This window comes from Larus michahellis, chromosome W (genome assembly GCF_964199755.1).
Source record: "Larus michahellis chromosome W, bLarMic1.1, whole genome shotgun sequence".
Lineage (NCBI taxonomy): Eukaryota > Metazoa > Chordata > Aves > Charadriiformes > Laridae > Larus > Larus michahellis.
This window is the reverse complement of record NC_133929.1, coordinates 16,101,775-16,119,292: the sequence shown is the minus strand read 5'-3', so window position 1 is coordinate 16,119,292 and position 17,518 is coordinate 16,101,775. Positions and strand designations below refer to the sequence as shown.

General features: G+C 41.4%; 1 pseudogene; it reads left to right on the top strand.

Annotated features, from left to right (window-relative positions):
* Positions 1 to 17,518, top strand: part of LOC141735668 (importin-11-like) — a 195,802-nt pseudogene that overhangs the window by 112,255 nt on the left and 66,029 nt on the right.

Genomic DNA, 17,518 nt, shown 5'->3' with positions numbered 1-17,518 from the left:
GAAAGTCTGCCATGAAAATGTTTTGGGTTTTTTTCTCCTGAGGATTTCTTATCTATTGATTTCTTTCTAGTTTTGCTAGACTACTGTTTGATCATTAAGCCTTTTAATTGTAATTTGGATTTTCCTATGTTTTATTTCAGATAGCAGTCCTGAAACTCTTGAAGCACATAAGATAAAGACAGCGTTTTTCACATATTCAACACTAACGGAAATATGTAGGAGATTAATCACTCACTATTTCCTGCTGATAAGGGAAGAATTAATGATGTGGGAAGAAGATCCAGAAGGCTTCAGTAAGAAACGTGTTGTATGGTTGATTGCAGTTTATTTAGATACTGGCATAAGAGGTTTTATATCCACATTGCCTCTACAAATTGCCCATGCGATAGTGGCTGTTCAATTTTCAACTGTTTTGTTACAAGGACAAATATTCCCTCTAGAGATGATTTTCATATCAAGAGATCTCTCAGTAGTCTGTGATATTCACATAACTAAATACTAAACATACTGAAACATAGTTGACATAATACTTTCTCTTTTTCTTTGTGAAATAATAGCTGTAGAAGAGACAGGAGGAGATTCTTGGAAGTACAGTCTCAGAGTAAGTGTTTCAATTTGAAATAAAACCATTCAATATTTCTGGATGCATTTCCTGATAGTCTTTGTCATGGTTTGGGCTGGGTTGGCCAATGACAAGATGACACATGCTCTCCCCCAGCTCTCGCTCCAAGGAAAGGAAGGAGAGAGATAAAGAGCGTTATGAGTTTTTTTAAAAAAAACTAAACTACTTTAAGAAATACTAATAATAAAATAAAAAGGAAATAACAGAATAGATACAATATACATATAAAACCATATCAAGTTCCCAGGAAGATGTCACCAGCAAGCACTGGGTAAGTCCCAAACTGGACTCAGCAACAGAGAAGAACTGGATTCCCAATAACTGACAGGGTCCTCCTCAAACAACAATCACTGAAGAAAGAGAACCACTGAAGAAGCATCCTAGACCCTTTGATCCCTCAGGTTTTATACTGAGCATGGCAAATGGGATGGAATACCCTGTTGGTCAGTTAAAGTCACCTGTCCTGTCTGCTCCTCCCCACAGGTGCAACCCCTCCACAGGGTAAACAACCAAGTCAGCTGACCCTAGTTGCTACAGCAACAAGTATAAGCAAGAGCCTCTCTCACTGAACAGAAAGTTGGCTCTGCTCCACCCCAAAGCAGGACATTCCACCCCTTATTCCATACCGTTTGCATCATGCTCAGATCACTAATACTTCTTATCCATCAAATATATACATACATAGATATACACAGATCACTCATTTATGATTTATCTTTATACACAAAAGTCTGTTAAGTCCATTTAGTTCATAATTGCAGAGTGTCATCTATTACAGCAGAGCCAGGATTGAGTATTCTCACCAAGGGTTAAATTTCCTTGAGGTAAACCTTGAATTTCTCAATTCTCCAGCATCACCCACCAAGTACATCCACATCCTTGAGCAAAAACAATCCCATGAATGGGTTTGCCTTTGTCTGAGGAAGGAAAAACACAGTTTTCCCCAGCATATCCCTTTCATGCACCACAGGGACTTTATCCCCTTCTACAGTATGTAAAAGGTCTGATTGAGCAGGACCAGCTTGACTGATGGATCCCCTGGTGTTAACTAACCAGGTAGCTTGTGCTAAATGCTTGGCCCGATTTTTAAAGGTTCCACCACCACCCATTGCTTTCAGGGTGGTTTTAACAATCCACTGTATTGCTCAATTTCCCCAGAAGCTGGTGCATGATAGGGGATATGATAGACCCCCTCAGTGCCATGTTCTTTTGCCCAATTACTTATAAGATTGTTTTTGAAATGAGTCCCATTGTCTGACCCAATTCTTTCTAGAGTACCATGTCACCACAAGACTTGCCTTTCAAGGCCCAGGATGGTATGCCAGGCAGTGGCATGGGGCACAACATAGGTTTCCAAACATCCAGTGTTTGTTTCCACCATTGTAAGCATGTAACACTTGCCCTGGTGGGATTTAAGGTGTCTGATGTAGTCAACTTGCAAACCCTCCCCAAATTTATATTTCAACCATCATCCCCCATACCACAAAGGTTTTGACCTTTAGCTTGCTTGATTTCAGCACATGTTTCACAGTCATGGATAACCAGCGCAATAGTGTCCATGGTTAAATCCACCCCTTGGTCGTGGGCCCATTTATATGTTGAATCCCTTCCTTGATGACCTGAAGTGCCATGGGCCCACCGAGCTAAAAATAGTTCACCTTTATGTTCCCAGTCCAAGTCTGTCTGGAAAATCTTAGCAGCCTGATCCACTTCCTGATTGTTCTGATGTTCCTCAGTGTCCCAACTCATGGGTACATGGGCATCTACATGGCAAACCTTTACAACTAGTTTCCCTAGCCAGTCAGCAATATCTTGCCACATCAAGATATCAGCAGCCCAGATGGGTTTACCTTTGCGCTGCCAGTTGCTCTGCTTCCACTGCTTTAACCACCCCCGCAGAGCATTTGCCACCATCCAAGAGTCAGTATCTAGAGTATCGGCCACTTTTCTCATTCAGCAATGTCTAAGGCCAGCTGGATGGCTTTTACCTCTGCAAACTGACTTGATTCACCTTCTCCTTCAGTTGCTTCTGCAACTCGTCGTGTAGGACCCCACCCAGCAGCTTTCCACCTTTGATGTTTTCCTACAAGACAAGACCCATCAGTGAACAGAGCATACCATTTCTCATTATCTGAGAGTTCATTATATGGTGGGGCTTCCTCAGCACGAGTCACAACCTCCTCTGGTGGCCTTCTGGAATCGTTACCTTCAGGCCAGTTTGTGATCACTTCTACAATTCCCGGACTACTGGGGTTTCCTATTTGAGCTCGCTGTGTGATTAAGGCAACCCACTTACTCCAGGTAGCATCGGTGGCATGATGAGTAGAAGAAACTTTACCCTTGAACATCCAGCCCAGCACTGGTAATCAGGGCACCAGGAGGAGCTGCGCTTTGGTACCAATTACCTCTGAAGCAGCTCTAACTCCTTTATATGCTGCCAAGATCTCTTTCTCAGTTGGGGCATTAGTTGGCCTCGGAGCCTTTATAACCTTGACTCCAGAATCCCAGGGGTCGCCCTCGAGTCTCCCCTGGTGCTTTCTGCCAGAGGCTCCAGGTAGGGCCATTGTCCCTAGCTGCAGTGTAGAGCACATTTTTAATGTCCTGTCCTGTTCAGGCTTGTCCAAGGGCTACTACATGCACAATCTCTTGTTTAATTTCCTCAAAGGCCTGTCGTTGCTCAGGACCCCACGTAAACTCATTCTCCTTTCGAGTCGCTTCATAGAGTGGTTTCACAATCTGACTATAACCTGGAATATGCACTCTCCAGAAACCTACAACCCCTAAGAAGGCTTGTGTTTCCTTTTTGTTAGTAGGTGGGGACATAGCTGCTGTTTTGTAAATCACATCCATTGGGATCTGACAACAGCCATCTTGCCACTTAATTCCCAAGAACTGGATGTCTCCTGCAGGTCCCTTGACCTTACCTCTTTTTACAGCAAAACCTACTTTCAGAAGAATCTTGATTATTTTCTTACCTTTCTTGAAAACTTCTGCTGCTGTGTTTCCCCACACAATGATGTCATCACTGTACTGCAGGTGTTCTGGAGCTCCAGCCTTCTCCAGTGCAGTCTGGATCAGTCCATGGCAAATAGTAGGGCTGGGTTTCCACCCCTGGGGCAGTCCATTCCAGGTGTACTGGATGCCTCTCCAGGTGAAAGCAAACTGTGGCCTGCATCTGCTGCTAAAGGAATAGAGAAAAAGGCATTAGCAATGTCAATTGTAGCATACCATTTGGCTGCCTTGGACTCCAGTTCATACTGCAGTTCTAGCATGTCTGGCACAGCAGCACTCAGTGGTGGTGTGACTTCATTCAGGCCACGATAGTTCACTGTTAGCTGCCAGTCTCTGTCAGACTTTTGCACTGGCCATCTAGGGCTGTTAAAGGGTGAGTGAGTCTTGCTGATCACTCCTTGGGTCTCTAGCTGATGAATCAGGTTCTGGATGGGAATCAGGGAGTCTCAGTTAGCGCGATACTGTCATCTATGCACTGTGGCAGCAGCCACTGGCACCTGCTGTTCTTTAACCTTCAGCAGTCCCACCACAGAAGGGTCATCTGAAAGGCCAGGTAAAGTAGACAGCTGTGTAATGTCCTCAGTCTCTACAGCTGCTATACCAAAAGCCCACCAATACCCTTTTGGGTCTTTGAAATACCTTCTCTTAAGGTAGTCTATGCCAAGGATGCATGGAGCATCTGGGCCAGTCACAATTGGGTGCTTCTCCCATTTAGGCTCACTTCAGCCTCCAGTACAGTCAGTTCTTGAGACCCGCCTGTCACTCCAGAAATAGCAACAGATTCTGTCCCTTTATGATTCGATGGCAATAGGGTGCACTGTGCACCAGTGTCCACCAGGGCTTTATACTTTTGTGGCTCTAATGTGCCAGGCCATCAAATCCACAGAGTCCAATAAACTCTGTTGTCTCTCTCCTCCACCTAGCTGGAGGCAGAGCCCCTCTAACGTTGAGAACATCATCTACCATTAGCAGATGAGTTCCTACCCAGACCAGTGAACTGCTTACCAGGGACTGGAACAGCCACCCTCCTGCAAGAATTCTTTCTTCCATCTGCTTTACCTTGCATCTCAAGCACTTGTGCCTGTAGGGCTAACATAGGGGGTTTTATGCCACTTACTCATGTCCTCTCCATAGTTGCAGAGGCAAAGCCCACAGGAAATCTTGGAGCAGGTCCTGTTTCCCTTGAATTGGTCTTGTAGGAGGGTGTTTTTTCTTAATGACCAAGATGTGGGTCCATTCAGGGGAAGAATAGGATTCTTTCTCCATCTTGGACAGTTTTTCAAACAGTTTATCATTCTTCTTAGCTATTTCATTTTTTTTCTGGGCTATTATCTTGGTGATTTCCTCTATTTTCTCAGTCATTTTTTCCACAGCTGCCACAGTGAGGGGATGAGAGAGACTGTCTTCATAGTATTGTACCCTGTTAGCCACTTCATTTACAGTTAGTGCATCAGTATCAGATCCTCCACAAACCATTGTTGACAACGTGTGGGAATAATTTGATAGTGTACTCTGCACAAACTTCCTCAGCAAAGATTGTTTGCATGGTATTTCATCAGGGTCTACATTCACTCGCCAGTCACCATAAATCACCTCTTGCATAGCCAGTTCCCTGAGGTACTTGACACCTTTTTCCATGCTGGTCCATTTGCTTGGACAGCATTCCATATCATCCTTAAAGGGATACCTGCCCTTCACAGCTGCTAGCAGTAGCCTCCAGACACTGAGAGCATTTGATTTTCTCCCAATCGCTTTATCAATCCCTCCATCTTTGGCCAGGTTTCCCAACTGCCTAGGTTCTCTACCATCTAAGTCTATGGAATCAGCCCCCTTGTCCCAGCACCAGAGCAACTGAGAGATAAGTGTCTCCCCCCTTCTTGATGACTGAAGTCCTTTCTTATATTTTGCAAATCTTTCATAGAGAAGGATTTAACAGTTATCTCTGCATCTGAGTCCTCTTCATGTGTTGACGCTGCCCAAAAAGGATCCTCTCATGTATCTTCATCATTAGGGGTAGGGGAACAAACCAATTTCCTTTTCTGCTTCCTGGTCACTAGGACAACTTGTACTGGTTCTGATGGAATTTGAGTAGCAGGTGGGGGAGTATCTTGGGGAGTAGTGGTTTGTGCCTATACCAGCTGTGAATTAGCCCACAGGATACAAGTAGCAGCAGCACACGTCACACAATACCCACTCCCACAGTAACATTTAACAGAAAACCACCCATGCAACACATTCAGGAGAACCAACAACAAAATCACAATCTTTTGAAAGTAACATCCATTTTCTGAACAGTCCAAAATATATCCATCCCCTAGCTTTTTAGCTTAGCCATTGAAGGGTAAAAGAAACATTTCCCAGGTGAAGCCAAAAGCATTATCAGTAATACAATCTATCACATCAAGCCCTGCATCAGGCAACAATAAGTCTGTCATGGTTTGGGCCAGGTTGACCAATGACAAGATACCAGATGCTTTCCCCCACCTCTCACTCCAAGGAAAGAAATAAAGAGAATTATGAGTTTAGAAAAAAACTAAGCTACTTTAATGAAACATTAACAAAAAATAAAAAGGAAATAACAGAATAGATACAATATACATATAAAACCATATCAAGTTCCCAGGAAGATGTCACCAGCAAGCACTGGGTAAGTCCCAAACTGGACTCAGCAACAGAGAAGAACTGGATTCCCAATAACTGACAGGGTCCTCCTCAAACAACAATCACTGAAGAAAGAGAACCACTGAAGAAGCATCCCAGACCCTTTGATCCCTCAGGTTTTATACTGAGCATGGCAAATGGGATGGAATACCCTGTTGGTCAGTTAAAGTCACCTGTCCTGTCTGCTCCTCCCCACAGGTGCAACCCCTCCACAGGGTAAACAACCAAGTCAGCCACAGCAACAAGTATAAGCAAGAGCCTCTCTCACTGAACAGAAAGTTGCTTCTGCTTCACCCTAAATCACAACAGTGTTCTATCCGAGAGGTGATATTTGTTAGAAAAATAAGCTTGTGCTTTTAAAAAAAAATTCTTTGTTAGAGAAATTTCATTAGAATTAATATAAGTGAATTTTGTTTGTTGGTCAATGTTCAGATGTTTTGAAATACACTGGAAGCTATGCACTTCATGTTCTAAGAGGGAGGCAAAAGGAGTTTGCTTCAGTGTTTGTATCACGTAGTATCTGATAGTTATTAAAACTGGTAGAGATTTTTTTTTAAACTTTTAATTGATATTTTTGCTAATGACTTTGTTAGTAGACGTGATGAAGTAAGGTTGATGCATTTATATTAGCATTTTAGTTCAAATCAGAAGTATGCTGTTGTAGTGAATCTTCAAATTGTTCTGCTATGGTTTTCTTTGCAAAGAGATCTCAAAACTTATTTGTTGGGTTACTTTCAGATTAAAACTAAAAAACCCAGCCCTGGACGTAAAATCATAAAATGTGTTGGGTTGGAAGGGACCTTTAAAGGTCATCTAGACCAACCCCCCTGCAGTAAGCAGGGACATCTTTCACTAGATCAGATTGCTCAGAGCCTCATCAAGCCTGGCCTTGAATGTCTCCAGGGATGGGGCCTCCACCACCTCTCTGGGCAGCTTGTTCCAGTGCCTCACCACCCTCATTGTAAAGAACTTCTTCCTAATGTCTAATCTAAACCTACCCTGCTCTAGTTTAAAACCATTGCCCCTTGTCCTATCGCTACATGCCCTTGCAAACAGCCCCTCCCCAGCTTTCTTGTCGGACCCCTTCAAGTACTGGAAGGCCGCTATAAGGTCTCCCCGGATCCTTCTCTTCTCCAGGCTGAACAGCCCCAACTCTCTCAGCCTGTCCTCATAGCACAGGTGCTCCAGCCGTCTGATCATCTTTGTGGCCCTCCTCTGGACCTGCCACTGACTGAACTAGGGCTAATACAAAAAGAAACTCTGAGATACCTATGTTGTTCTTGTACCACAGAATTTGCTAATGCAGATATAGCCATCAAAATCTTGCTAGAGTTAAGTATACTGTATAATATGAAATGCTATTTCATATGGTACTAAGACTAACTTTGCTGCAGTATATTGCATTTTAAGTTACAGCCTTTAGTATGAGGTATGCAGCACTTAAAATTTTAACATAAAATTCATTTCAATTGCCTTTATTTTGATAGAGTCCAAACCAGTTTTCTTTAAATTTTCCAGCCATGCATTCTTTTTGTTGATATTTTCCATGAGTATAATTGGACTCTTACCCCTGTGCTTTCAGTAATGGTCCATAGTCTACAAGGTAAGTTGTTTAAAAAATAAAGAAACTGTAAAATGTAGAGTTCTGATACTCGCTTTTGTCAACTGTTAAACAATTTTGTCTTGTGATATCTAATTTTATATAGTGTATTCACTCTGTTTTTGAAAGATTGTGTTAATGTTTTGAAATTACTTCTAAACCTTTCTTAAGGAGAATGCAATGTGTATATAGGAAGAGGGAATCCTAATGATTCTTTCCCTTTTGTCATAACTGTCTTAGATGACTGACAAAAACTGGGTCGGCTCTACTTTTGTGAGGTTTCAGGGTTTCTTGAGAATGGTTGACAAGCTTAATACATTCTGTAGGTTGTTTTTTTACCAGGAACTTCCTGTTCAAATGTTTCAAGGCACTTTATGGTAATTTTGCCAAGTTTCTGCAAAAATCCTGGGGAAAAAATCACCACCTTTTAAAGAGAAAGTTCAAGTTATCCTGTCATTTTGGAGAGTCTAGAGTACTTTCCACATATGAGGAATCTACTTTAAAAGTTTAGTGGTTTTCTGTATGAAGACTGAAGTCTTCATAGACTGAGGAATGATTCAGGTTTTCTTCGCCCCCAAATTGAGTTTTACAGTGGACATGGAAGATAAAGACTGGTAGCTGCCACTTTGTTTTCCCTGTCATTTCAGTTTAGGTTGTTTCCCCAGGTTGTATCATACTTGACTTACAATATTTTATATCTGAACTTATCAGAATGGATCAGTACATTCTATCAGGTAGAAATAAATATTCATTTTATGAGGATGGTTTCTGACTTCACATCCAGAATCTCTTCATAAAATACTTTGTGTACATGAGTTTCATGTTGTGCTGTGATACTGGGAATGGTAAAAGGTTCCTTTTAAAAGGGTTGACACTTCGTTTTTCAAGAATTATGGAAGGTAATACTTCCATGCTAAAAGGTACACATACACGCTTTTGTTGTTGTTGTTCCTGAAGCCCCTAGTAGCCATTTCTGGATGTTTTCAATTTGAGAGTTATTGTTGAAGTACTAGAAGATATTAAGAATTCATTAATTCTTAAGATTTTGGAAAATTTTTACTTATACATTGTAAGTACACATGCACACGTATATACAGTATATAGGAACTAGGTCTAAGTAGTGACTCTGGAAATAGTACCGCGTGGTAGACAGTTTTCAGCGGTTTGTGGGATTTGAGTCTGTTTTTTAAAATACATACTTTTGACTTACTTGCATGTTGCTGTTAAAAACGTTCAGCGCTGAGGAAGTCAGTCAAAAATAGGCTATGAAAGCAGAGGTTTGATTTTAGTATATTCACTCAAGAAAGCATCAAAACTGAAATACTGAACTTGTGAATAAAACAAAAATAGTGAAGCAGTCTTAATTCACAGCATACTTATTTAAAGTGTAAAAGTGCAAAGTTGCTTGCGTTCTTTGTTTAGTTATGCTTTTTTTCTTTATTTTAACTTTGTCTTGTAGGATCTATCAACATGGAAGATACCAGTACTATATTGATTACAGATGCTGGTAAATTAAATTTTACTTTACCTTTGAAGGAACAGAGGCCCTTTTGTTTATGTGCTTGACTTAAAAATTATATGAAGAATTTGCAAGATTTATTTTTAAGACTTTTGAAAAGTAGGACCTAAATCCTATTTCTCCATGCACTTGATGTCAGTCTTAACTTTTAGAAATGCTTATGTAAACATATGGTGCTTTTTTCAGCATTTTTGTGAAACAAACCCTTAGACAATCTCCTTTACTGTCCTGTCCTTTCCCCTCCGTAAATAAATGAACTAAAGTGCTTCGATGGAGATTGTCCATTTTACGAATAAGGAGATTTTATGGCAAAAGAAAAGAATTGTCTAAGGCCTCTGATGGAACTTTTTTTGATGTTAGAATGAGATCTTAATTTTTTTTCTTATGGCTTTTAACTATTTTCAATAGTCTGTATATTTCTTCTGTAATACCTTACTTTTACTAAAATTTCCTGCAGAGTTCCCTTCACCATGATCTGATAATATCTTTCTTCAGAGTATATGCTTTAGTTTTGTTTTCTTTATTATGCTCGGGTTATCTAAAATGTTTTTCGAAACTTAAATTAGGCTGATTATTTAGAAATAAAAATTAAATATTCAAGCAAACAATAAGCATAACTCTGTTGTTTTTCCCCAGTGTATACTGTGGTTGGACTGGCTGCTTATGAACTATTTGATAGTGTGGATTTTGATCGGTGGTTTAAAAATCAACTATTAGCAGAACTACAGGTTTCTCATAACAGGTAAACACCTTGGTTTGTTATGTCTTCATCATTTAAATATGAACTGTTGATACAGATCTGGTAAGATATAATGTCTAATAATTTCAGACTTGAAAAATGCTTAATATTTAAACATATCCACTAAATGAGCAGAGGTATGAAATACATATAGATAACCGGCACAGTCACAGAAGTGACAGTGTTCATGACAGTGGCAGTTTCTGTTTATGTTTAAATTACTGTGTGGTGGCTACTTCCAGGGTTCTGTTATATTAGACAGATTATTATTATGTTATAAGTCTGTCCTCTTCCATATATTTGAGTTGATCAAACTTTCCCAGGACAACCACCTTTGCTCATTTGGAGAAAGATACTTAGGCCTTCTGAGTCCCCAGAGCCCTTTAGGCAGCAAAGTCCCACTGAAATATGTGGAAATAATCTCTGTGAAACTGTATCTTAGCCAAAATAGTGATTTGTTCTTTTTTACTAGTTCAAATACAAACCCTCTGTAGCACTCTTCAGTTAATTTTGGTAGCAATAAAGTGGGGAAGTGAGGATTTGGGTTGTGTTGTAAAGTGTGAATGATTACAAGCTGGCTCTACATGAAGAGTATTACATAGCCCATCTGCTGTGGGTTTTCCTTCTCACCAATGTCCTCTTCACTTGGATGGCCTTCACATGAGTATCTCCATTTTGTTTAGTGGATATCATAGGGTAATTTGAAAGATCAGTTTTGGCATCTCATAGACTGAGCTGTCCATATCTACAATTGACTAGGAAGACAATGTTCCTCCCAGTTCCTCAAACTGTCACCCTTCCCTCAGGAGAAGGATAGTGAATGCTATTGTACGTGCTAATCCTAATCAGATAAGTTCCAAATCACCCTTTGACTCTGAATAAAGATGTCCTATTTTTCTCATCAAAGTCACTGTCAGTGACCCTAATGGCCTTTGAAAGACTTTACTATTTTTTTCTTATGCATTTGAAATTCATCTTACCAGACATTATCTGAAATATGAAATAATTTGTTTGCTAATAACCTTAGGAGCTACCATGAATTGTAAATGGTTTTCTACAACGAGTTGCTAGCCAGCTTTTTTATTTCCAAATGCCAATTATAAACATATTCTTTACAAATACAGTTCAATTTCACGTAGAGTGGAAGATTCTGCTGAAATTACAAAAATTAAAATGCTTCTTTTCATTACAATATACTTTTTTCCTAATGAATTATCTATTTTTGGATGTGTAACCTTACTTCAGGGTCACAGAATAATTGCCACAGTTGTTTACCTGGTGTCTCCTAATGTGGTTTTTTTTCGTTCTCATTAGCCTTTTTTTTTTTTTTTTTTGTTTATATGATCTTAATTTCACCCTACTATCTACCAGTGGCCAAGCACTCTAATGGTTAGGCTAAATGTCAGAAGAACAGGAAAAAATTGGAGATCTCGTATATACGAATGATCTTTTGTTATTGTTCTGCACCAGCACCAATCTCTGATATAAAGCTGCCATGTTATTTGTAGCACATGCTGGCTTTGGCATTTTTATGCCATCCACCCATACAGTAAGACTGACAAAAGTCTTCTACAGTTGAATAGTTGTATTTACAGTAAGGAAGACACCTGATCTAACCATTTGGTTGGCATTTATGATTAAATTCCTGTGGGGACAGAAGCTTGCAGTAGAAGTTGCCTGGAAGTTTGAAGCCTTGTTTACTTGAACTGCTTCTACTGTCAGCATCTTTGGAGTCTGCCATGGGAATAAAGGAGACTATTAATAGTTTGAATGGAGCATTGCTTTAATGACAACTTCAGGAATACATATGCAGTTCAGATAAAGCACGTTGGAGGGTATGATTTGCTGTGCTACAGAATGTCCTATGGTGATTAGCATGGTTGTTCACAAACTAGTTCATGTTTGGGAATACAAACCTATGTGTTGTCAGCAGTAACCATAGGATTTGCTGTGTTTTGTTTTCTTTGAGTGTTTCATTGTCTGTTGATAGTGAGACTGTCAACCATGACTGTAGCAGTAGGAGAATGCGACGAGCGAGGGAAACAAGCAGTCGACTCAATATGAGTGATAAAGCAAGCTTCAGCTTTATTGCAGCTTCATCAGACTTTTATACTCTTATACTTAAATATGCCTACTTGTCTTACAACTATTGGCTGTGCACTAAAGATTACATTATTCATACTCCTCCTACGTGCAGTTTCTTGGGTCCAGGTTTGTTCCTGTTCTCTCACAGTCTACTTTCTCAAAGTTGTTTATCTGACTTAAGGAAGGTCAGCACGGCCTTCAGCATCTTTCTTATCAGCATGACTCGGAATTCTCCATGCAGGCAGGCATAGCTTACTTCTGACAATCCTGCATGGCGCCGTGTCCGTTCTCATATAGCCATTCCTCAACAATTCCCCCTTTTTCTTTTTGTACTGATTGTACAATCAACACAGTATTGTTAACATGTAGTAGGTTGCGTAAAATACAATGATATGCAATTTTCACTACAATAATTATCGCTATCAAAATGCCAAGCCAGCGCAATACTTCTTTAATTAAAGCCTCTGTACCTTCAAAGTGTGCTCATGTCTCTCTCCCCCTCTCTGACCCGAGACAGCCTCCTTATATCCTGCACTGGATTGACTGGAGAAGTACAGGCTAGAGTCACTGCATGCATGGCCAGTGCACGCAGCGAGTCCCACCAGACTCTCCTGCACTGGATCGAGTAGAAAAGTACAGGCCAGAGTCGCTGCACACGTGGCCAGCGTACACAGCGAGTCTCACCAAACTCATGATCCAGCTTTGCTGACAGCGGCTGTCTGATACGTGACTACATTGTTGTAATCCCTTCTTGTTATCTTCTTCTGTGAAGGTCAGGTTCTCATGGATACACACATAGTTTTTAGAGCAACATATTCTACAACTCGTACAAGGGTACGATGCAAAGCGGCATTTACAGCTGATCATATAATGCTTATTAAACACAGTAAACAGCATACTAAACATAACAGACAAATTCCTTCCACACAGGCGATGAGTATAATTTGCTTCAACCAACTCCACCCCCAAGTCCATCCAGCAAAGAGATTTCACCCAGTGGTCTCCACAAGTTGCTGGTTCGGTCGGTGCAGTTCCTGCAACTGGGCATGGATGGATTTGGAGTGGTCACTTAGATTCATACAATACAGTCCTTTAAAATCTTGACAACCATGTCTGTGAGCTGAAAGCAAAAAATCAGTAGCAGTTCTGTTTTGCAACATCGCATATCGAATACTATCTACATCTAGCAATAAGTCAGAAATAGCGGTACTAGTAGCATTGTTAAACTTATCCCTGGCAGCAAGAGAGTCCTTGTTATCAAGAATCCTTGGCAGCAAAAGAGTCCTTGTTAGCAAGAGCGCATGCGGACTCCCTGGTCGTGCTGGTGCTGTGCTTTGATCTTCTTCCACAACAGGCCAAGATTCTCAAGCAGCTAGATAAGGTGTCTGTGAGTCCATTACAGGCTTATGTCATCCAAATGTTTTTCTTGCCAGCACCCGAGACTGAATAACAATTGGTGTGATATATGTGTTTCCCAGCACCCAGGTGCGAGTCCCTTGAGTGTATTTACAGTCCTCCTCGCCGATCTTCCATTGCTTTCCCATATTCCACCCCCTTGCTCAAGAGACCGCTTCTGCTGGGGTTCCTTTTAGTCTCGCAGGGTATAACACAGAGCAATCTACTAAGGCATGCAATAACATAGACACATATAGGAAAAAACCAAAACCATATCTCTATGGTACTGCTTTGAATCAGGTGTCCTATTTCTCTTTTTCTGATGCTTTCTCATAATGCTTATGGCATACTTTTGTGCGAACGTGGCACATTTCCCATCTAATTGCTCCTGTTTGGTTTCTTTTTTTTTTCTTTTTCATTTTTTTCATTTTTTTCTTTTCTCTTTTTTCTTTTTTTTTTTTTTCCCATCACTTACGACTGACATAAAAGTCTGCCTTTGCAACAAGAGCTCAGTTTCTCATTTTTCCTTCAGTTTCTCATTTTCCTACAGAGCATCGTATAGATTTTGGCTCAACTCCTTTTCCCAATCAACCATGACCTTATAGACAAACAACAAACAACCAGCGATACGCCCTGCACGGGCGAGCCGTTCCCAAGAGTGTAAACGTGTCGGCTCATGAAAACTCCCCCAATGTCGGAGGATGTCGGAGTGGGAGATGGACCCGGAGTAACGATGGAATCTCAATATGAGTATGATCGTTCTCTCTTTATTCAAGTTTTCACAGAGTATATATAGACAGGCAATAAGAGCACGCGCTAGCGGCAGCTATATGATTGGCTTACAGTCTCTGTTCACGCGCTGTCCATGCAGTTCATTCACAGATCAGGTTGGTTACAAGAATTCACATAGTAAATTGCTTAGTCATTAGCACAACATGTTTTCTACCTTCTCAGTTCCCGTTTTTCCCATGTACTAATTCCATCTTCTACCACCTGTTTTGCTCTTAATCTAATCTCTCATAGTAGGGAGGCTGGCTCACGTGATCATTTTCTCTCAGACACATTCCTACAATCCCCCCTTTTTCTTCTTGAGCCAGCCAGACCTTATGCATGGCATTTTCTATCATGTCAGTCACTTTGCGGAGAACACACGAGGCTACCATAATCAATAATAATATAACCAACAGTAGCATGAGCCCTTGTTTTAGTAAATCTGATAACCATCCCGTTATACCCCATGAGCTTAACCAATCGAAACCCTTTTTAACCGCTTTTAATTTGGACATGTTATCCTTGTTGTGACGCTCTTAGCAGGTTATATACTAAACACAATTAAAAACAGAATCAAAAAGAACCCTGCTAAGGCAATAAATACCCAGATTCCTAAATTTAGCCCAGAAAGCCAATTTCTTTGGATTTACCCATGAGAAATCCTTTTGTAATATTTCAAATACTTTGCGGTTGCTGACAGCACGAGCGACCCTGGAAAAACAATCGTGGTAACATTTCGATCATCATAGTTACTGGTTTTTAAAAGGTATGTGGCAAAAATACCCACTCTAACGCAGTCAGGCTCTTTGCGAGTGCATCATCCCACTGTCCTATCAGGGCATAAAGTTGAAATTCTTGTAGGAAGGTGTTCAATGCGTCTTGCAGCAGTAGTAGACTATATCTTATCTTGCAACATACTGTAATGCCTTCAGAGCTGTTGGGGTTAATGAACATAGAACTTATGGGGGGGGGGGCGGGGGCAGACACAGTGCTTCAGGGCATCCCCTGTACCTTCAAAGTGTGCTCATGTCTCTCTCCCCCTCTCTGACCTGAGACAGCCTCCTTATATCCTGCACTGGATTGACTGGAGAAGTACAGGCTAGAGTCGCTGCATGCATGGCCAGTGCACGCAGCGAGTCCCACCAGACTCTCCTGCGCTGGATCGAGTAGAAAAGTACAGGCTAGAGTCGCTGCACATGTGGCCAGCGTACACAGCGAGTCTCACCAAACTCATGATCCAGCTTTGCTGACAGCGGCTGTCTGATACGTGACTACATTGTTGTAATCCCTTCTTGTTATCTTCTTCTGTGAAGGTCGGGTTCTCATGGATACACACATAGTTTTTAGAGCAACATATTCTACAACTCGTACAAGGGTACGATGCAAAGCGGCATTTACAGCTGATCGTATAATGCTTATTAAACACGGCAAACAGCATACTAAACATAACAGACAAATTCCTTCCACACAGGCGATGAGTATAATTTGCTTCAACCAACCCCACCCCCAAGTCCATCCAGCAAAGAGATTTCACCCAGTGGTCTCCACAAGTTGCTGGTTCAGTCGGTGCAGTTCCTGCAACTGGACATGGATGGATTTGGAGTGGTCACTTAGATTCATACAATACAGTCCTTTAAAATCTTGACAACCATGTCTGTGAGCTGAAAGCAAAAAATCAGTAGCAGTTCTGTTTTGCAGCGTCGCATATCGAATACTATCTACATCTAGCAATAACTCAGAAATAGCTGGACTAGTAGCATTGTTAAACTTATCCTTGGCAGCAAGAGAGTCCTTGTTATCAAGAATCCTTGGCAGCAAAAGAGTCCTTGTTAGCAAGAGCGCATGCGGACTCCCTGTTCTTGCTGGTGCTGTGCTTTGATCTTCTTCCACAACAGGCCAAGGTTCTCAAGCAGCTAGATAAGGTGTCTGTGAGTCCATTACAGGCTTATGTCATCCAAATGTTTTTCTTGCAAGCACCCGAGACTGAATAACAATTGGTGTGATATATGTGTTTTCCAGCACCCAGGTGCGAGTCCCTTGAGTGTATTTACAGTCCTCCTCACTGATCTTCCATTGCTTTCCCATATTCCACTCCCTTGCTCAAGAGACCGCTTCTGCTGGGGTTCCTTTTAGTCTCGCAGGGTATAACACAGAGCAATCTACTAAGGCATGCAATAACATAGACACATATAGGAAAAAACCAAAACCATATCTCTATGGTACTGCTTTGAATCAGGTGTCCTATTTCTCTTTTTCTGATGCTTTCTCATAATGCTTATGGCATACTTTTGTGCTAACATGGCACATTTCCCATCTAATTGTTCCTGTTTGGTTTCTTTTTTTTTTTTTCTTTTTTTTTTCTCTTTTTCATTTTTTTCTTTTTTTTTCTTTCTCTTTTATTCTTTTTTTTTTTTCATCACTTACGACTGACATAAAAGTCTGCCTTTGCAACAAGAGCTCAGTTTCTCATTTTTCCTTAAGTTTCTCATTTTCCTACAGAGCATCCTATAGATTTTGGCTCAACTCCTTTTCCCAATCAACCATGACCTTATAGACAAACAACAAACAACCAGCAATACGCCCTGCACGGGCGAGCCGTTCCCGAGAGTGTAAGCGTGTCGGCTGGTGAAAACTCCCCCAATATTTCAGGACTTCCATCGGTTCTACAGCCCATCCTGGTGTATCTACCTGGGGCGCACTCGCCTTACGTCTAAACATTGTGTATATACAAACTTCTTCACTTGACGGAGTGTCAGCCCTAGTTGCATACGAGAACAGTACCACACCGGGCAGAACACCTGCTCAAGTGGAGTCACCTAACGACACTGCACACAACAAAAAGCAAACAGTAGCACACATGCTGATCAGCAGGTATAAGCCGGCGCCCACACACACATACAGAGCAGACATACAAAACCAGCACTTTTATCTCAGGGAGACGACTGGGGAGGGCAGGGGGCGAGGCGGGCAATGTCAGGAGCAAACAGCTCCGGCTCTGTCCTTCTCTGCTGACATTCTGCCTCCTCCATCGGCCTCAGGTGGAGCAGAGGGGATCAGCAGGGGATCGTCCCAGACCTTCGGACCTGGCCTGTTCGATCCCCCTCCCATGGGTTG